Source organism: Plecotus auritus (assembly GCF_963455305.1).
Source record: "Plecotus auritus genome assembly, chromosome: 11".
Taxonomy (NCBI): domain Eukaryota; kingdom Metazoa; phylum Chordata; class Mammalia; order Chiroptera; family Vespertilionidae; genus Plecotus; species Plecotus auritus.
Window position 1 is genome coordinate 48015860 of NC_137777.1, and position 14689 is coordinate 48030548.

Below are 14689 nucleotides of genomic sequence, written 5' to 3' on the forward strand. Positions count from 1 at the left end.
TTCCTGCCAGAATCTGTGCCTTGTACACTGTGGTTTCTTAGGAAAGCTTGCCATCTTTGGGTTGGCTGTGTTGGGTGGGGTGGGAGGTATGTACATATGTATATTTTAAACAAAAATTTTACATAAGGCTTAATGTATTCTAGGTACTCTTCTTCATGCTGTACACATATCAACTAATTTAATGTACGTAACGATTCTATAGAGAGGGTCTTGCTATTGTCCCCATTTTATAGATTATAAAACTGACGCACAGAGAGACTAAGTAACTTTTTCTGAAGTTACACAACTAGAAAGTGCTAGGAAAATGATTTGAGCTTGCTCAGTTTGGTCCCAGATCCATGCTCCTGACTGAGAGCCAAGGCAGGACCCAGGCAGAGGCCCCCACTGTCATACTGTGGAGGAGGGCTTTTCTTTTGCAGGCATGGGGGCCTTGCCCACATGGCCCCGATGGTCTGGTCACTCAAGAAGAGCTTTGAGTTCTGACAGCGTGGATGCAATGAGGGTGGCTCTGGAGAGGACTGGACTGTAAAGGGCTATGGGACAAGGGGTGAGGGGGCTACTCTGCAGGCCCCCATGGTTCTCAGCTTCTTTGTAGGCCCTTGACCAACCAAAGCAGAGCATGTGCGGTGGGGAGGAAATCCTTTTTTACTGACACTCTGGACTGAAAAGAGAAAGTCAGCGTCTTGGTATTTCAGTCAACTTCTCCTTCTGGGAGCTCCGAGGCTGACCATGGTGGCCAGGGAAGCCTGCAGGAACCTTGCAGGTGGCCGGGAACAGCTCTAGAGGCTGGGCTTTGGGTGAGGCATGGGCTTGGGGTGAAGCACGGGTATCAGTCCTGCCATCATAGAGCAGGGAGAGGGAGGAGACTTCCTGGCAGGAAATCTGCTCCTGGCTCCCATTAGCCTACCTTCTGCTCTGTCTTAGGGGTGAGGGGGTGCTCAGAATAGCAAAGATGGTATTTGCTAATGGATATGGGGTCATAGGAAGAACTTGGACTAGTAGCCAGGAACTCTGACTTAATTTGCTGGTTGATTTTAATGGTGAGCCATTTCGCATCTGTGGGCCTCAGTTTCCCCATTTGTGAAGTGCAAAGGCTGGGCTGGATGCTCCTGATCTTTAATGATTATACCTACATGTAGATTACCTTGGGGAGCAAAAGGAAGGAGGGAAATTGGAGTGTGTAATGGCCTGAATTGTGTCCCCTTAAATTCACAGGTTGAAGTCTTAACCCCAAGTACCTTAGAATGTGGCTGTATTTGAAGATACGGTCTTAATTACCTTTGAGGAGGTAATTAAGGTTGAATGAGGTCATTGGGGTGGGCCCCAATCCAAATGACTGGTGTTCTGGTGAGGAGAAGAGACCAGGACCCAGCCACATACACAGAGGGACAACCATATGACACTGCAAGCCAAGGAGACAGGCCTCAGAGGAAATCTGTTTGCTGATACCTTGGTCTTGGACTTCCAGCCTTCAGAATTGTGAGAGCTGGTTAAACCACTCAGACTGTAGTGCTGTGCTGTGATACAGGATGGCACCACTGGCTGATCCAATGGCAATGTCCCTAGCCCTGGTAACTTGGTTCCCATGGGGTCAGGCTACACTAAACATGAAGGGAGTGCATGCAGGACAAGCGTCAGTCTAGGTCGTCTTAGACAATATGTATTGATCCTGCTATGTGTTCAGGGCTAGAGGACTAAGCCCTAGCCCTGCCCTCAAGGAGCTTCTAATCTCATGAGGACACAAACATACCATGAGGTGATGCTTACCCCAAGGGAGCTCTGCAGTGATGAAACAGATGCACCACGCAGACACAGGAAGTCCATGGTGACTTCACAGAGAAGATGCTTTGAAAGGTAAGCTGTAATGGCCACCAATCAGAGACTGAGGGAAAAGCATCTCAAGCAAAGGGATCAGCATGTGAAAAGGCACAGAGGCACACATGATTCCACGAGCGGAGTGAGATACAATGCTGGAAAGCAGGGCTGGGCTGGATCAGACAGGCCCATCTGTGGAGGTGGGATTTCATCCTGACTGGGCTGGGGAGCCTGTGGAATGTTAGGAGGAGGATGACTATGCATTTCAGCATCAGAAGGATACGAGTTATAAGTATGGGGCTCGGGAGCTGGGTCCCCGGGGTCTCAGCAGTGTTGCTTACTAGCTGGGTGACCCCGGGCAGGTTACTCAACCTCTTGGAACCCTGGGGTTCACCTGGGGAAAATGATGATGATAATAGTATGTACCTGATAAGTTGCCACGAAGATTAAACACCTGCAACAGGATTTGAACGGTGCCTGGCATGTGGATGGCTCTTTATTCACTGGCTGTCAGCTCCGCCTCCTTTCACACCTGCTCTCACACATTGTGGCTGAAACCATTATTTCATCAAGCCTCTCCACTTGTGCAGTGGAGACTGAGGTCAGTGTAGGAAATCAATCGTCACAAAGTGGAACTGAGAGGTTCAGAGAGGCTCCTGGAAATGCAAGGAGAACTTGCCAGGTTGCATCTCTATAGAGTTCCAGGAGGCCCGGCCCTCAACGGGGAACCCTCTGAGGCCTCATAGGTTTGTGACACACATGGGGGAAGGAACCGAAAAGGGGACCTGAAAGATGTGTTTTCTCAGAAGTGGGCAAAGAGGGCAGCAGGGGTGGGTGGCAGTGTGCTGGAGCTCCTGGGGCAGAGTCACCGCGGTCAGGGCTGGAAGGGCCTGAGAAGTTATCTGACCTGTAGCTGCCAATGGCAGCACTCAGCTAGCCTTGGCTCAAGACCTGCTTTGTTGAACTTTATAGTGTTTGATAAGACGAAATGATGCAAAGAGTTACCATCTTTAAAAAAAAAGTTTAAAGAGTATTTTTAAATTATAGTTGATATACAATATTATATTAGTTTTAGGTGTACAACACAGTGATTAGCCATTTATGTCCCATACCAAGTGATCGCCGCATTAAGTCTAGTAACCACCTGACACCATATATAGTTATTACAATATTAGTTACCATCTATTTTTAATTCAAGGCCTATTTTGAGACCTTTCACCCATTTTGCCTTGCCCTCACCCCAGCCTCTGACAATCACCAATCTATTCTCTGTATCTATGAGCTTTTATTTCTAATTTTTTTTGGGTTGAGTCCGTAATAAGTAAGATCACACGGTATATGTCTTTCTCTGTCTGACTTCACTTAGCATAATTCCTTCAGGGTCCATCCATGTTGTTTGGCAAATGGCATGTCTAGCTTCTGGTGAAAATCAGGAAATCTGATTATGTTCAGATTCTCTGTAGTAGCGTTCCCATGTGGCAACTGTCAGCAGGAATTGAAAGGTAAACGTTCCCACATTAGGTCCCCTTAGCTCATTTTAGTTCCCTGGACATCCAGTCGGCATTTGCATGTAAATGACCAAATCTAGGCCAGTATTCTCATGTTAGAGATGGGGAAACTGAGGCCCAGAATGGGGATGTGACTCACTCAATTTTGCTCATGTGCGTGACCAAGCTTGGAGGAAACCCCAGACCTTCTGACACTCAGCCCCATGGTCCACACCTCCTCCTTCCTGTGCCTCGGTGCCCTGGTGCGAAGGGCAGAGGAGCAAGGGGACCTGGTCTACTTGCAGCTTTAGTCAATCATAATTTGAGTAATGACAGCAACCCCCTATTAAGTCTACAAAATAACAGGGCTTCACACACATAATCCTCATAACAACCCTGGAAAGTAAGTGTTATCTTCCTAATTTTTCACATGAGGAAACCGAGGCTCAGAAAGGTTAAAAAGTTTGCCTAAGGTCACCAGCCACTGTGGAGTGAAGCTGGGACTTGAACCATGGTCTAGCTGATGCTAAAGCTCTGTTGAAGGCCTATATGAGTTGAGTGCTAGGTTAGATTCTCACGGTGCAGATCTTGGAAAGTTCCAGAAATCACAGTCTGAGTGGTTTGCCAATGGTCAATTTGGACAGTTGAGGACATGTCGGGGGAGATTTCAAGTTGTTGAAATCAACTTTTCCCATGAGCTGCATGGCAGAGGGGTGACTTGGTCCCCTCCCTGACACTGCCTACCCCTTCCTCTCAGGCATTCCTCATCATGGAAAGACGCCCTCGCCCCCAGCATCCCCATGCTGGGTTAAGGGCCCCAGCTGAGGGCTCCCCAGCTCCGGGAGCTGGCCTTGAACATTGCAGTTGTCACGTGGTGGTGAGGCTTCCTTCGGTCTGTTTCCCTCTGTAGATCATCTGCTCCCCGAGGCCAGAGACCATTTCATTTATGTCTGTATCCCCACCCGTAGCACGGTGCTGGACTCACAATGGGCACAATGACCATGTGTCTGTGGAATGAATGGATGGATGTATGATGAAGGAACCATTCCTTCTCTCTGGGCTTGGTCTGCTGGGATTTGAATCTTGGCTCCACACCTGCAAATTGAGTGCCTCGGACAAATATTTACCCTCGCTGGGCCTCGGTTTCTGCGTCTATCAAATGAAGATTGCAATCATGTTTGGACGTCAGGCTCTATTGTTAGACTTGATATATTACCCATAAAGTACTTAGCACAGCTTCTCATACTGTGTTGTCTAATACAGTAGCCACTAGTCACATGTGGCCGTTAAAATGAACTAAAATTAAAAATTCAGTTCATCAGTTGCACTAGCCACATATCTGGTGCACAGCCGTCACAGGTGGCTAGTGACTGCTACATTGGGCAGCACAGATAGCGAACATTTCCGTCACCTCAGAACCTTCTATTGAATAGAGCTGGTCTAGAACCTAGTAAATTACTGCCGTTCTTACTGTTACTGTCTTCTCAGCTTGAGGTGCAGCAGGATGCCAGAGCGCTCTTCAGCATCGAAGGGGAGACCTGCCCTCACGGCAGGAGAGGCTGAGACCAAACCCTGCATGCGCCCTCTTCCTGCAATGCCCCCCTCCATCCCCACCATCACCTGGTGACATTCCTCGTGTGCTGTGTGCTGATGTTTGGACGGCAGGCTTTCAGAGGCCTCCCCTGGGCTAGCCCAGCCTGAGAGCCCTCCCCTCCTCCATGAGGCTGGGCTCTCTTCATGAGCGGGATTGGCTTTTATTCATCTTTGTGTCCCCAGTGCCTGGCATTTGGCAAACACTCAAAGTAAATTTGTTGGGGAATGAAGGAGCTGGGTCTAAAGGTTTCCAAGGATCTGAGACGGCGCTTTTGCTCAGCTTTGTGGCTGCGTCAAAGGGGTTCCCAGATGACTTACAGTGTGGCCAGGAGACCTGGGCACAGGAAATAGCAGCAGGATGAGTGGCCTTTGTGGATGATGGTGCCACTAGGGAAGTGACAGGAAGCACAAGGTGAGTGGCAAAGCGAAGGTGGGTGGATGTTTCAGGATTAAAGGAAGAACTGCCTTGTGCACGGGAGACACCCCAAGGCCTCCGCGGGTCTGAAAGCGGAGACTGAGGTTCCAGCAGAGCCTGGTGAGGGTGGGACAAGCCACAGGCATGACGTAGTTTCTGTTACATGTCCCTGTTCATCCTCATTTTTGTCCTGTGCTGATGGGGCCTGGGGAAATGAAAGTTCATCAGAATCAAATACCTTTAGTCTGTAACTTTAAAGACTCTCTGGTTTGGTTTCTCTCATCACTGGGGATTATTTCCTTTATGGGTGTGTTTCCTCTGCCAAGTCTGTATTGTATCAAGGAGACGTGGGCCCGGACATTGAGGTAAACTGTTATATTTAACTTGTTGTAATCAGGCTCAGTATCCTTTAATCAACCTACAGATCCAGAGGCCCAGTTAAGGGGAGAGATGTGTCTTTTGCTCCTTACAGTCAATAGAAGCCACCACTGCCCCCAATCCATCCCATTCAAATCTTTACCTGGCCCTCCCCGGCTTAAAATACACCCTCAGAACCTCTCCTGGTCCACTCCCCCTGGACACCAGGGTAAACCCAACCCTCCATCAGGGTCCGCATGGCCCTGTGGTATCTGGCCCTGCTGTCTGACCACTTTCAGCTCCCACCCTCACCTTTCCACACCCCCGCCTCCTACCAGCCGCACTCAGCTTTCTGTTTTCCTAACTGCCCCGCTCTTCATCACCACTGGGCCTTTGCGCGTGCTCTTCCCACTTCCTGGTTCATTGTGCCCCTACCTTGTCCTCTGGCCAACTTCTATTTCTTTTTGAGGCCTCAGTTTAGATGTCACTTCTCTAAACCTGCCCCATCCCATCCTGGGACTCCCACAGTGAGCTGGCCTACACATGCCACCTGCCACCTGCCCTCTACATTGCAACTCTAGCTGAGGCCCTGACCCCTGTCCACACTGTAAGCTCTGAGCAGTGACTGTCTTATTCATGATCATCTACTCAGTGTCCAGAGGCATGGAGGGTGCTTGGTAATACTTGTCGGATGACTCAAAATGTGAACTAATGAATGTCATCGTCAAATTCATAAGCCAATCTCTGATGACTGATCTGACCATCTTGATGCCTTTTAAGTTGAATGTTGAAATGACTTACTCATCACAGTTTATTCATTTACTTTTCAGAAAGGATAAAATCAGTGGCTCTGCGTTCTTTTGCTTTTACAGCATAGAGGTTAATAGCGTGGACTTTAGAACCAGACTGCATGGATACGAATTCCAGCTCCACCACTCAGAGGCCGTGCGAGGTCTGGCAAATTACTTAATTGTTGTTTGCCCCAGTTTCCTCATCGCTAAGATGGGAATGGGAATGATACTTATCTAGAGAGGTTGTTGTGAAGATTAAATCAGTTTATATTTGTAAAGAGCTTAGAATAGCCCCTAACACGTAGATGTACCATATAAAATTTGTTAAATAACATAAATCAAGAATAAATCTCAAAAACAATAGGTCTCTTAGATGATAACCTCCTCTTGGAGTGAAGATTTGGCATATTCCCAGCACAAGGCAAACTCATGACCAAAGTAAAGTTCACTTTCAGTGTGTGACAGTCTCTGTTCCTACCCTTCCACACCCTCTATGGCAGTGGTTCTCAACCTTCCTAATGCCGCGACCCTTTAATACAGTGCCTCATGTTGTAGTGACCCCCAACCATAAAATTATTTTCGTTGCTACTTCATAACTGTAATTTTGCTACTGTTAATGAATCGTAATGTAAATATCTGTGTTTTCCGATGGTCTTAGGCTCTACAGCAGCGGTTCTCAACCTGTGGGTCGCTGAGAACCACTGCTATAGAGCCTAAGACCATCGCGACCCACAGGTTGAGAACCGCTGCTATAGAGCCTAAGACCATCGCGACCCACAGGTTGAGAACCGCTGCTATAGAGCCTAAGACCATCGCGACCCACAGGTTGAGAATCACTGCTGTAGAGCCTAAGACCATCGGAAAACACAGATATTTACATTACGATTCATAACAGTAGCAAAATTACAGTTATGAAGTAGCAACGAAAATAATTTTATGGTTGGGGGTCACCACAATATGAGGAACTGTATTAAAGGGTCGCGGATTAGAAAGGTTGAGAACCACTGCTCTATGGGATCTCATTCCATTTGTAACTCCCAGAAATCTCATCTTCACCTTCTCCATCGAGCAACTGCTTTCAGGTCTTCTGGGATACCAATTCATACTACAGTGTAAGTGACTATTGGGGTTTCATGTGCCTCCTCTCCACAATTACCGTCTTAACATGAAGTGTACCAATTCCAGGAACCCAGGAGGGCAGAATGCCCATGTTGTTCATGCTCTTCAGTTATACATGCTGAGTGCAGCTGACCTTGGTCAGCTCTATGTATCAAATTTCCCAAAGTAAAGAAGGAATCAAAAGAGGAAGGGTTAGACCTATGGAGCTTAACATTGAAAACCTTGGCGACCCATTGCGGGGAGAGCGGAAAACGTACCACTGGGCATTTAGTAACAACGGACGCATTTAAAATAAGTCAGAATCCTGGTTAGCCCACACTGCAACTCCAAGGTTCTGGAGCCCGCAGGTGCCACGTGACCCGACCTCAAAGGAGAGCTGTGGTTCCAGGTCAGAGTGACAGCAGCCAACGATTTAAAAAGCAGAGCTCAGTGTGGGACCGGTGGCAGGAGACCGCCTGGAGCCCATAAATGACGCCATTGTTTGAACTACATGCAATCAAAGAAAAAAAAATCAGGAAAAGAAAGAAAACCAAACCACTTAAAAGATTTGGGACAATATCCCTTGCCAAAAAAATTTTTTTTAAAGAAAAAAATGCAACCTGAAGCCAATGATGCAAACAGGAAAACAGTGTCTAGGCCTGCTCTGAGGGCAGATGGCAGCCTCTTGGATTTCAGCATCAGCTGGTCGTTACACAAACAAGGTAACCTCTGGCTGGGGCGGCCTGCTCTGTAACAGCCACTCCTCTGTGGGGACTTGGGCCTTTCAGTGTCCACATTGTCCAGTCCAGAAGTACCCTTCGATTTGGCGGTGCTGGGTGACAGACAGTGCGCTGTCACCCCGCCTCCGTTACTCCTCATGGTGACCCGCCCAGGGTGGCATGGATTACTAGGTCCATTTTATGGAAAGGGTAGCACTGACACAGGCCTCTTTTTTTGCCACTTGGCCAATTAAGTGCAGAAGGGAGGAAAAGAGGAAGTCATGCCTGACCTTGAGGAGGACTGAGAGCCTGGATAATAATGTCACCTGGAGCCTGTTGAGTGTGGAGCAAAAGTGTGAAGTCAATCCCAGATCCACATCCTATTAGCACTGTGGCCTTGGGCAAGTCACTGACTATTTCTGAGCCTTTGCTTCCTCATCTGTACAATGGGGATAATAGCAGGACCTGCCTTGTGAGGTTGTGGTGGGGGCTAAATGAGTTATGGGCATGCAAAATGTTTACAGCCACTCCTGGCAAAACACAGTGTTAGCTCTTACTGCTACACCCTTTAACACAAACTCTTTCATTCTGGGTTTTATGAAGAGGGGAGGGTTATTTACTTTTATTCCCATTTTACAGATGATGAAATGAGGCGCAGACGTTAAGTTATTTGTAAAGAAACAGAGCTGAGCAGGGCTTCCAATGCTAAACCCTCATTGCTCCGGACTTGCCACATCGGTTCCCTGTGCCAGAGTCCTCGCACTTTCCTGCTGTTGTGGACCCCAAAAGCCTTGTCAGGAGGTGCACCAGGACTAACACTGAGCAGAATTATGATCAGGGTATCAGAATCTCTAGACTTCTCTCTCTGCCCAAGTCTCTATATTAGCAGAAGCCTCCAACCCTCTTACCCCCACTCAGGTGCTCAGTCTCTTCTGTACTTGCCTTGTACACCTGCTCCAATGGATGTGAACTTTTTTCCAATGACTACTCAATATTAACCACCCCCTCGGCATGCAGAAGGCTATGGCAGTGGGCCAGGTGAGAGCTGACAGTGCCTTGGACCAGGGTGGAGGTAGTGGTGATGGGGATGGAAGGAATTGAGGGCCCATAGGAGGTCAAATAGACTGTTCCATCACTATTAGGCACTGGAGATATAAAGATGAATAAGACATAGAAATCCATCCCTAAGGTGCTTACAGTCTGAAAATAGGGAGGCATGCATGTAACAAATATGTATAAACAAGTGCAACTGGCTATGGTGGGATAACTGGAAATGACCACAGTTCTTTGGCCTGTGCTATCCCCATGCCCTTTTCAATGTGACTTCCTAGCTCCTCTGTCGAGAGACCAAGGCTATTTTCCTACTTCTTGGATCTGGGCTGGTTTTGTGATGTGCTTTCTCAATAAAATGTGATGTGTTAGTGTGCCAGTTTTGAGCCTCGGCCTCAACGGGCCTTGTGTGCTACCACCATCTCTAGGAACTTTGCAGAATTTCTAGTAAAACAAAGGCTAATCTCCTTGATGACGAGGGACACATGGCCTAGTCATCTCTGTCACCTTCTCTGATAGCAGGCCAACTATCAAGTATGCAAATAAGCATCTTAGACCAGCTAACCCCCAGGCATCTGGCCAATGACCACAGATGCATGTGTGAGTCAGCCAAGATCAGCAGAGCCCAGCCCAGATGAGCAGATTAGTTCAGCTAACTCATAGACTCACGAGCAATGATAAATGCTTACTGCTCAAAGCATGGATTGACAAGCTATGGCCTGTGGTCCAGCGAGCTGCCTGTTTTTTATAAGTAAAATTTTACAGTTATGCCCATTTATGCATCATTTATAGTTTCTTTTGAGCTACAAAGACAGAGGTGGATAGTTACAACAGAGACCGAATGATCCACAAAGCTCAAAATAGTTACAATCTGGCCTTTTAAGAAAATGTTTTCTGACCGCTGGCTTGAAGCCATTGAGTTTGGGAGTGGTTTGTTAGACAGCGATAACTAACTGATATATAGGTGCTGGGACAATGGGGCCAGTGGGAGCCAAAGGAAGGTTTGATTAGTTCTCCACTAACTATGACATGGAGTGGTTGGGAGAAGGTCTGTAGAGGAAGTGATGCTAAATGTGTCTTGAGCCAAGTGTAGTCTTGGGCTCTGAGGAAAACGATGAGGAAATCAAGGGTCAGAATGATTGTGACCAGGCCAAAGTCACATGGCAGGTCGTCTGGTTCCTGTTCAGAGACTTTCCCCTTGTTCAAGTAGCAATTTAACCCTTTGGGTAAGAGGGGCATGGGCCAGAGCTGAGTTTGAATTCCACCTCTACCACTTAAGAAGCTGGGTGACTGTGGGCAACTTAATTTCTCTGTTCTTAGTTTCTTCTTCCATAAAATGGGGAAAATAATGCTGATCTCATAGAGTTGTTATGAAATTAAATGAAATGGTGGGCACAGGTTCTGCTATATCACTTGATGATTATAAAAAAGCTGTAGAGATAAAGACAGCTTAGAAATCTTTGCCATGGGACTTTACATTTTAACCAGGATGAGAGATTTCAGCTAAAGAAATGTTGTTCTACTGATGGAGTTTCTGGAGGGATGGATGGTTTTGGACCCATGAGACCTATACCTCATGGACCATCTGCTTCCCTGATGGGATCATCCCCCCTTGGGGACCTCCACCACCCACAGCTTCCTGGGTCCCCTCTCTGGGCTGCCCACGTTCTGTTTTACAACCCACCACAAATAGTGGGAGAGCCTGTGAGGGGGTTCAGCCACTTTGTACTAATCTCTAACTTCCTGTTTCTCTGGGCAGGGACTGAGCCAATTCACATGCCCATTTAGAGGATGAGAGCAAATGAAGGGTGTTGGGCCAGATTCCAGAAAGTGCTCCTCCAAGCACTCACTGTAGATCAGGCCCTGTGCTGGGCTCTGGGAATCAGGGAGGAGTCAGACATGGTCTTCTCAGAACTCAGGGTCCATTGTTAGAGGTAGACCAGAGAGCTGATGTTGTCAACATGAGGTGGTGGGTGTGGAAGCAGAGGGAAGCAGAGGGAAGCAGAGTAGCTTGGGGCTCAGGAAATGATACTCGGGTGAGTCTGGGCTGAGTTTTTCAGCATAAGTATGAGCTTGCCAGAGAAAGACTGAGGGAGAAAGGTATCCCAGGCAGAGGAAACTTCGTGAGCCAAGGTAGAGTGACAGAACAGCAGAGCCCATGCAAGGCAGGACAGGAGCCTGGTGTTGCTGGCGTGGAGTTTGAGTAAGGCTAGCAGAGTAGGCAGGAGCTTACAACCATAGTTATCAAAGGACCGGAGCACAGGGGGTCTGGCAGAGTGGTGATAAGGAGGTGCGAGGGATCTGAGGGACTCTGTCCATTGGCCACCATAATGGGTGATGGTTTCTGTTTTCTTGGCCTCCAGGAAGGGCAGAGAATAAGGAAGTTTCCAGAATCCTCATGGGCCCATTAGCTCTGGAGCCCATGATAGTTTCACCATCAGGTTACATTCTATTTCTTACCAAACCTAACAGATTTTATCATGTTGCTTCATAACGTCTGGTGGGACATGGAGGAGGCTGATAAACTGTGCTGAGTGTGTGAGTCAGGGATGGGGAGAGGTAGAGAGAGAGGATGGACACATCCCATCCTGTGCTGCGTGGTTTTGCTTGGTGACAGTTGGGGTCTGGGACCAGGCCTGTCTTTAGTGCGCAGAGGAGATGTTTGGTAAGCATTTGGAAATCCTTTCTGCTCTTCCAGATGAATGAAGAAGTGAACCCAAACCTGGAAGTGGAAATTAAAAAAAAAAGAGTCCCATCATCACTTTGGGAGCTGAGATGTCCAAGTGTCACAAAGAAAATTTCTCAATGAGGAACTGTTCAGCAAGGGAGAAAATACCCTTTAAAAATACTTCCTGCGAGAAGTCAAATGGTAGGCAAACAAGAGTTGCACCATCAACGCAGTCCTTTCTGGGTTCATTTTCTGAGTTTTGCGTGGGTTGGTTTCTACAAAGGCAGCATTCTGTCCTTAGCCACCATTGGCAATTCCCCTATACTCGATCCAAAGAAGTTGGCACTTCCAGCTGATTGGCTTTTGCTGGCCCCCACCTGGCATTAATGGATACTCATTTACTGATTTCTAGGGAGTGAGGAAGGAGGTAGGCGCTTCCCTAGTTATATGGGGGTCAGAGGGAGACATTGGAAGGCCTGTTCCATTCCTCTGCCTTCAGGCAGGCTGTGGGGAACATCTCAGATCAGCCCAAAGCGATTCCATTTTGCACCGGGGACAGCCGATGTGCATAACTACACTCATCACCTTCCACCCACATGGAGACAGTAGGGAGAGTTCCATTTGACCATGATTCCTTAACTCCCATCAGCTGGCAGGCCCTGTTCCAGGCTCAGGGATTGGAACATGGTTGTTGAGGCCATGGACCTCCGAGCTAGGCTCACCTGGGTGGAGCCCCGGCTCAGCCCCTCACAGGTGAGTCACCCTGGGAAAGCTACTAATTTTTTTAAACCTCAGTTTCCATGTCTGAATAATAGACACCAAAACTTATCTCACAGGGAGTGATACCTTGAATTTCAAAGATTTAAGACATGCTCAGCATATAGCTAGGACTCACAGTAATGTGTGTGTGTAAGCTTCTATGCACCTTTGATGCTCATGCTGAGTGTTGTGAGAAAGCAGTTTGTAGGGGACTTGGGGATGCCTGGAAAGCTTTTATTCTAATTCAGTTATTCACCAAATATGTACTGAGAGTCTAGTTTGTGTGAGCCTCTGCCCCAGGCAGTGGGAAAAGCTCTAAATGGTTATGAGATGGTCACCTCTGCAAGTTCTTTTCTGCGGTCCCTCCAGATCCATTCCCTGCCCTATTCTGTGCCCTGGAGGCTGACCCTGTCCACTGCATACCCCGCTCCCCTGTTCCCTGTTGTCCCGTTGAGTTTGGCCATGGAGAGCCCTGGCAGGAAATCAGAGGGTGAAAAGTGAGAGAGGTTTGCATCATTGGTGGCAACTGTGTTCCTCCACCCTGGTGGTTCCCATCACCTCTTTCGAGCCCTGGCAATACTGTCTCCTCCCCCTGCTGCTCCAGGTGTCCTGGCCTCACCCTGATGCTGGCCCTGGGAGCCTCAGCTCCAGCCCACATTGTAAATGGCCCTTCATGAAATGCTTTTTATTGGCATCACCTGCAGTAATTTTTTTTTGTTGTTGTTTTTTTTTTTTTTACTGGAACCTTCGAGGATATACTGGCTGTTATTGTCACTATCAGAGCTCTGTTAGGCCTGAGTTTCCCTTTCTTGGGAAGAACTCCAGCCACCTCCTTTATCTCATCTCTTTGTTGTAAATGAAGCAGCAGATCAGCGGACTAGGCACTCTGAGGTTTGCTTTGCCTTTAAAGATTATAGGTTTGGTTTTCAATTTTGTGCCTGCTCTGGGGCAGGGCTCAGCTCTGGGTAGTTCCGGGGTGCTCTCCACTTAGGGGAGTAGGAGGGGGAAGATCAGCATCTGCACCCAGCTGTGCCCTGCCAGGGCACCCGAGGGCAGCTGTGGCAGCTCCAAGTTCCTCCTTCAGAACTGCTCTGTCTTCCCCTCTATCCCCTTCTCCTTTACTCAGCCCGCTGCTTTCTACGTCTCCTTCCCTCTGCCCAAGACACCAAAGGAGCCCAGTAATTCATTCTCTTGTGCAACACATATGCACAGAGCACCTACTATGTGCCCAGCCCTGGTCTGAGTAATGAGGGCATAGCAGTGATCACACAGGCGTTGTTGGGTGGCTGTAAGAATCAAATGAGACTGGAGGTGAACATTGTCCAACATGGAGCCTGGCATCGTAGGTGCAAAGGGACTGTGAGTGAAACTGGATTTAAATGATGAGATATTGAGCCTTTCTCCTCTAAAACCAGGCAGTGATGGACAGGGGCCATCAGGGAGCTGACAGCAAGCCCTGGAGGTGTTCAGAGTAGCGGGGAGGGCTTGTTGGATTGGGCTGGTCAGGGAAAGTTCCTCAAAGAAGGTGGGACTGGAGATAGGAGAATAATTCTCATCACAGGAGAACTATTTTGTGACTGCAAACATTTAAAGTGTATGTTAAATCCTTGCATTAGAGTTAGCATCCCACCCATATGGAGTGGATGGCTCCAGGTCAGGTGTGGCTCACAGCAGTGGGGGTTTGGAGTATTCCCCGAGCTGCTTACCAGCTTATTAACTTTTCTGAATATATTAGGAAATCAGGGTAACACAACTACCATATGAACTTGTTAGGAGAAGAAAAGTGAGTGAGATGTGGATTGCAAACGTTCTTCAAAGGCAGCGCAGAGGTGCACACAAGCGAATCGCAGTTCTTTCTGTTGTCCACGGTCAGGCATACTTGCACTGCTGTGATGACATGGCCCAACGCAATGCCTTTGGATTCTGGACCATTTTTC